The following is a 6578-nucleotide window of genomic DNA, read 5'->3' on the forward strand; positions in this document are numbered from 1 at the left end:
AGCTGCCATTTTTTAATATACCAAGGTAGAATTTTTCTTCTCTGTTAACAACTCTGAACACTTCAAATTATGATTTGTGATCTGCTCTGATTTGAAACAACTGTTGCCAATCTGATTTTGGCCATAAAGACACTCATAGCAGATTCTGCACAAAGAAAATAAAGCATTTAAATGGTTTACTACTGAAAGTTCGAATCAGCTTCGGTCGACCAATAACAAAGGTTGACTCGAAATTATGTATTCGACATAGCTTGAGGTGATGTCACTCACTTCCTGCTATGCATATCAATGTACTGTTGAACTCTATAGTCAACGGTACGTTACTTCTAATATTTTGCTGGGGGGGCTCTGCCCCCCACACCCCTGTACATTAAATATACCAACTCCAAGATCGCACTACAATGAGGAAATGGGTTAATTCCCTGTTCCTCACTGAAGTGTGACCTCCCTGCACAATGTCAAACCAAAATGATTGACCTACACTACCCGTTTGCTGTAATGTAACTCAGTTGATTTTGGGTCGACATTCTGCCTACCTGGGAAACTGCCTTTCGACCATGTACCAGTCGACTGAGGCAGTTTCAATGTTGCCTTAGTAAACCTATTTAAACTGTATATACATTGAACTGCTCAAACTGTATATCTTCATATATCTTAAGTCCAAGTTGTAGTGCCATCGACTTCCCTACTGAGCAACATCAATCCCACCCTTATTGTTCAATACCACTTGACCTCAGTACTTTCTTATTTCTCTGTCTAAGATTAAAACTAGACCGTACATTGCTGCATTGATACAGGTTTTTCTGTCTCTATTATTCTGATCATTCTCAGAAGAAATTTGAAAGGGCAATGTTTTCCTTCTACATTCCTGTTTGATAAAGGTGTTTGTATTTGATGATAATATAAATAATACAGCTTCTGGTCCAGCAGGTACATTTCATTCAACAATATATCCACACATAGTAATTTATGTGTCATTTGGTATATCTTTTATTCTCTCTCTAATAATTTCCTTGAACTTACCTCCATCACAACCATCATATGATGTATGTCATATGGTGTATACATGTCTGCTGTAACCTTTATTAACCCTTAATATTGTACAACACAGACTGGTATTTGATTTGCATTTGTATCACATCAACACTACAAATTTATCGATAATGCTCACAATTTTAAAATAAGCATCTATAAAATTCACAGTTTTATTTACTTCATTGTTCCATTTTATCATAAACCAATGCCATAACACAAATACCCTCAAATACATCCTCCAAAAGAACCCACTTTACAATAATGCCTATATAAAACATTTGTTATAAAAAACCTGCCAAATTTACAAAAAATGATTTTAACCCAACAACTCATGTTAAACATATTATTCACCCAAGGACAAAATATCAGTCATCACCTCCAGAAACAGACCCCAAATATAAAAACTTATTCTCAGGATGTTGAAACTGGCACAACTCCTACATCAGTCAACAGAAGCCCCCACCCCATCCATAGCCCATCATTAGTATTTTCCTCAGAAATTTACCTGAATGCCCCACTGACACACTCTACGTATGCACTTTTATGCTCATTAATGCTGTTGTAGTACAGATGTATATATATATGTGTGTATTATGGTGGTAGGGCCATGGCAGGATGACATTTTCACCAGACTTGCCTATATGGTGTTACTTTTAATAAAAATAACCTGTTCTGTGTACAGATATTATAATACAAACTTTAGAAAGCACAGTTTGCCATGTTAGCATAATACTTTTAGACTATTCACTTTCCACTGTCATTTTAATGCCTTTAATAGTCTTTTGGTTGCACTGACAGATAATAGTATATTATTAGTATATTATATCACTGAGTAACCAGTCAAACTTATTGAAATTTGTCTAAAAATATTTTATTACGAACAAGCTAACAAATATGCCATCTAAATTTCTTGTCATAACCTTTTAATACTTAGAATTATCAAATGGTTCATTAATGTCCTGTTAGCTGGCAAACTATTTTATTTGATTTGACTAATCATTACTTTTTATTCACAGTCAAATCTCTTCATTCAATTAAATTATTTCCAGTATTATAATTAAGTCTCACTGCATTTAATTAAACCGGAATTAATAAATCAAGTGACCTGAGTACCAAACTATTAACAGGTAAGGTATCAGTGCCACACTTTTTCTAGGTCATTATTTAGGATGTCCTAGGTCAGCAATTGAAGGTGCTAACTATTTAACGTTGCCACTTATTATATGGGGCACTGTTTACTGGAGGCATTGTTTGGAAAGAACAAGGGGTCCTTGTGGAGAAATTATGTCTTCTTCTAACTCAAATCTAGTTTAGTTTCTCTAATAGTTTGAGTCACAGCATCCTGTGGTAACTAGTTGGTTCAGTTTGCATCCTTGAACAGACCTACTGCTAATAGATCTAGCATAATAAGTTATTTTAAGTTATTTTTTCACTAAGTATTATAAAAGTTGATTTTCATTTGTGAGTAGTCAAATCTGAGTTTATTATAACATGTTTTGGTAAATTATCTTAAGTAAGGATTATCATGTAAGGATTATAACAGCTGATAAATGGCAATAAAAATATACAGTCAAATCTGGATTTAAACAGTTCAGTATCAACTCCAGTCTGCCTGTAGTCATCCCACAAGCTGTTTTGAGGTGCTGCCATTTTTCTTCATCTAAGTCTGTTTCTTCCTCTACTTGTCTTGGGGTAATTGAGCGCTGAGTACTATCTTGTTCATTCTCACCTTTTAAATGTCTTCCATTAATGGGTGAATTTCAGATGGAAACATTCAACATGATTTGGGGGAATGACCCCCACAGAAGCACAAGTAAATAATGCAATGGCCGGAGATAATGCATTGGCCGGTGGTCAGGATCAAACCTTGTACCTTGTGCATGGAAGGCGAACACCTTAACCGCTTCGCTATCTGGTCTCACTCCCTCTCAGGGAGTTAAATTAAAATAATACATCTTCAATCTGTTGCCAGAGGTGAGAATCAAACTCTGTACCTTGTGCAGGAAAGACATACACCTTAACCACTGCACCATTGACCTTTCAGGTAAGCATGAGTTTAAAAATGGGGGTTTTCAGCTTCATGATTCTCCTTGCATATCAGTCTAATTAGATGTATGGGTCAGTAGTTTTCTGGGTCTATTGATGGCCCAGCCCTGTGCAAAGGGATAATTGTTGCTTTCCTTCACTCTACTGGAGCAAAGCCTGCCTGGAGACTGTGCTTAAATAGAGAACTGAATTGGTGTGCTAGACCATGGTTGAGCTATTTACAAGGCACCCTGGGATTCCATCAGGGTTCATAGATGCTGTGTCTCTAGCTTTAGAGAGTGCAGTGACAACTTCAGGCAAAGGAATCATAGGGGAAATTTCATCAGAAGTGACCTGAGGTGATAAAGGGGTGAACTTTGTGTTGAATGTAAATGCCAGCACCTTTACTATGTCTTTTAGGTGAATATTAGCACTGTCTTCTTCTGCCAGCTCAGCACATTTTTGAGTGTTTCCCTTAAGATTTCTGACCTAACTAAAAATACTTTACAGTTATCCTTTGCATAGAAAGCTATTTTAGTCTCCTATTTAGCTTTTGCAGACTTGACTAGTTTCCTGATTTGTCTGTTGATACTAATGTGGATTTTTTTTTCCGTTGTGCACTCTCCTGGTAAGTTTTAGACAGAAATTTCTGCCTTCTGTTGTATAGTCTGTTTATGATTCCGATCCTGCTAAATCGGCCATCAGTCCTGTGTTGGGCTGAATGCCCTCCCTGTACCTTCAGGTATACTGAGTGTTTCTCATCGTACACAGTGGGGATCCTGGAATTGGCAATGGTATGGTGGGAGACTTTGCCATCGGTCAGGCTGGACATGGAGTAGCACAAATGAGTCTAGCCTGACCAATGCTCCTTCTTTACTCTCATCATAAGGCGGTAAAGTTTCCATGTTTTTCTATGTCCCTTGTTTCCTGGTGGGCCCGGTGATCAGAAGCATGTCTAACTTTATCTTTCTGTCTTTCTTTGCCTTGCAGCCTGATTGTTTCTTTATGCCAAGTACTGAGGTCATTTTCTAGAAGCAAGTAGAACTCCATTCTTAGCCTCCTTCTTAGCCATCCAGTATTCTTTCGTAGCCTAGTCTGTCTTTTCCATGTCCCACTTAGTCCTGCACTCATCCTTTCTTTTCTTTACTTCCTCAGTCACCTCTTTTTAAGTACCTTATTTCTATCACTTGCTTGGCCACATATTTGTTCTGTAGTCATCCCACATGCTGTTTTGAGGTGCTGCCAATTTTCTTCGTCTAAGTCTATTTCTTCCTCTACTTGTCTTGGGGTAATTGAGCGCTGAGTACTATCTTGTTCATTCTCACCTTTTAAATGTCTTCCATTAATGGGTGAATTTCAAATGGAAACATTCAGCACGATTTGGGGGAAAGACCCTGTCAAAGAAAATACTTCAAAAGACCAAAAGCTTAAGGTTGATAGGTTCATAGGTTCATAGGTTGGTACTAGGCTATCAGCCCTAGGGCCTATACAAGCCTAGCCATAACAATTCCCTGGCTATTTCTTCCCACACTATTTACTTCCCTGGACCCCTGTCTAGCAGGGCGACTGACATGATCCCCGGGGTGAATTTCCTTTCTCCCATCCAATCGTCAAGGTTCCTTTTGAAGAGGACCAAAGAGGCACTCTGCTTGACATGTATGGGCAATCTATTCCAGAGTCTGGGGAATCTCTGGGTCAGGAACCTATCCCTCCAGCATGTTTTGTTTATTGTGATGACAAGGTTTAGATCCCTGGAGCATGTGGCTCTGAGGGATTGGGATTTCTTTAAGTGTAGCATGTCCAACAGCTCTGGGTTTGACATGGCCTTGTATGTTAAGCAAAGATCGCCTCTGAGTAGACGATATGCAACAGAGTATAGTTGGAGTTTTTTAAGGCGGTCAGCGTAGGGCATCTGCTTTAGGCCTGTGATTCTTTTAGTGAGGTATTTCTGTGGCCTTTCCAGTTGTTGCAGATGTCTTGAGAGGTACATACCAAACGGGGCATTGTATTCTATAATGGGTCTAATGAGGGATGAGTACAGTGGGACAATGACCTCCTTTTTCTGGATGAAAAGCCCTTAGTGATGAGGTGTGCCACATAGAAGGATTTCCTGACTGTTGTGGCAATGTGGTTATCGAAGGTGAGACCACTGTCCACCTGTGTCCCTAAGTCTCCTATCAAACTTTCGGTGTTTAGTGTACTGCCACCTATATGATAATTCACGGATACATGTTTTTTCCCAAAGGGGATAACTATACATTTCTTGGCATTGAGCTTGAGCCCATGGCTCTGGCACCAAGCATCTGTTTCTGTAAGGCCCTTTTGTAGAGTATCCACATAATTTGGGGATTCAATAATGGCTCCCAGTTTGCAGTCATCTGCAAACTTTGTTATCCAGAGTCCATTAGTGTTGGCCTGTACTTCAGAGAAGTAGATGCCAAACAAGAGCGGTCCCAGGACTGAACCCTGAGGTACTCCACTTGTCACTTGTCTGGAGCTGGATTTGGAGTTGGCTACTTTTACAGTGTGGGTTCTATCAGTAAGCCAATTAGCAACCCATTAGGTGACGTAGGGATTAATGCCCAACTTAGTAAGTTTATCTATGATTCCAGAGTGGGGGATGGTGTCAAAGGCCTTGGCAAGGTCTAGATAGGCTGTGTGGACCACCTTACCCTTGTCCATGGCTCTGGAGACTGATTCGAAGAAGTCAATCAAGTTCAGGAGAAAAGATCGGCCCAGGTATTTTCAGTTCAGGTATTTTTATTCTTGCGCAAGGAGGCAAAAAATGCAGTTACAGAGTTTGTCTGACTAAAATCAGGAAATGTCACAATTATTATACCTTTCTTTCAAGGCATTGCCCACTACAGCTGACGTAGCAGACCACCAGTTCACAATTCTGTTACTTTACAGATGTTTCTCACATTTCTAGCTGACTCTTCAAAGTTTAAAAAAGATTTTTCAGTAAACAGGATGGCCTTGACGACCACCGGTCAATTATAACTTTCTTGCTATGTGATGTTACAAGTCTAGGTACTATGGCTAATTCAAGCACAATGTAAATACAGATTTCTGAAGCAGTTCATTGTTTATAGTATCTAACTTTCTTACAGCTTGTGCGCTTTTTCATTAGCACGAACAGAGCTTATTGTCCATAATGAATGGATCTACAGAAATTATTATTATTCTCCATTTAATTTCCTGACCTATCAGAAAATCACATGCTTTCCAGTACATTTCCAAGGCATAAACATGTATTTTGCTGTGCTAGCAAACTAGGTCAGAGTGCATTTTGCAGTGTCAGAAAGCACAATTTCAGAAAAGCATGTTTTAAGTTTCAAATAGAACTAATGCTGCATATAGAATAAAAACGTGTTAATCTTCCCTTATTTAAAATAAGCATTACACACATATGTTATTACATATTTTTCTAACAGACCCCCACAGAAGCCAAAAAAAGCCAAGGGAGGAAAATTTTTTTAAAAGGGGCCCCCCCAATTTGGCCCCCCCGGGGAAAAAAA

Source organism: Protopterus annectens, chromosome 11.part0 (genome assembly GCF_019279795.1).
Source record: "Protopterus annectens isolate FY-2018-M chromosome 11.part0, PAN1.0, whole genome shotgun sequence".
Taxonomy (NCBI): domain Eukaryota; kingdom Metazoa; phylum Chordata; order Ceratodontiformes; family Protopteridae; genus Protopterus; species Protopterus annectens.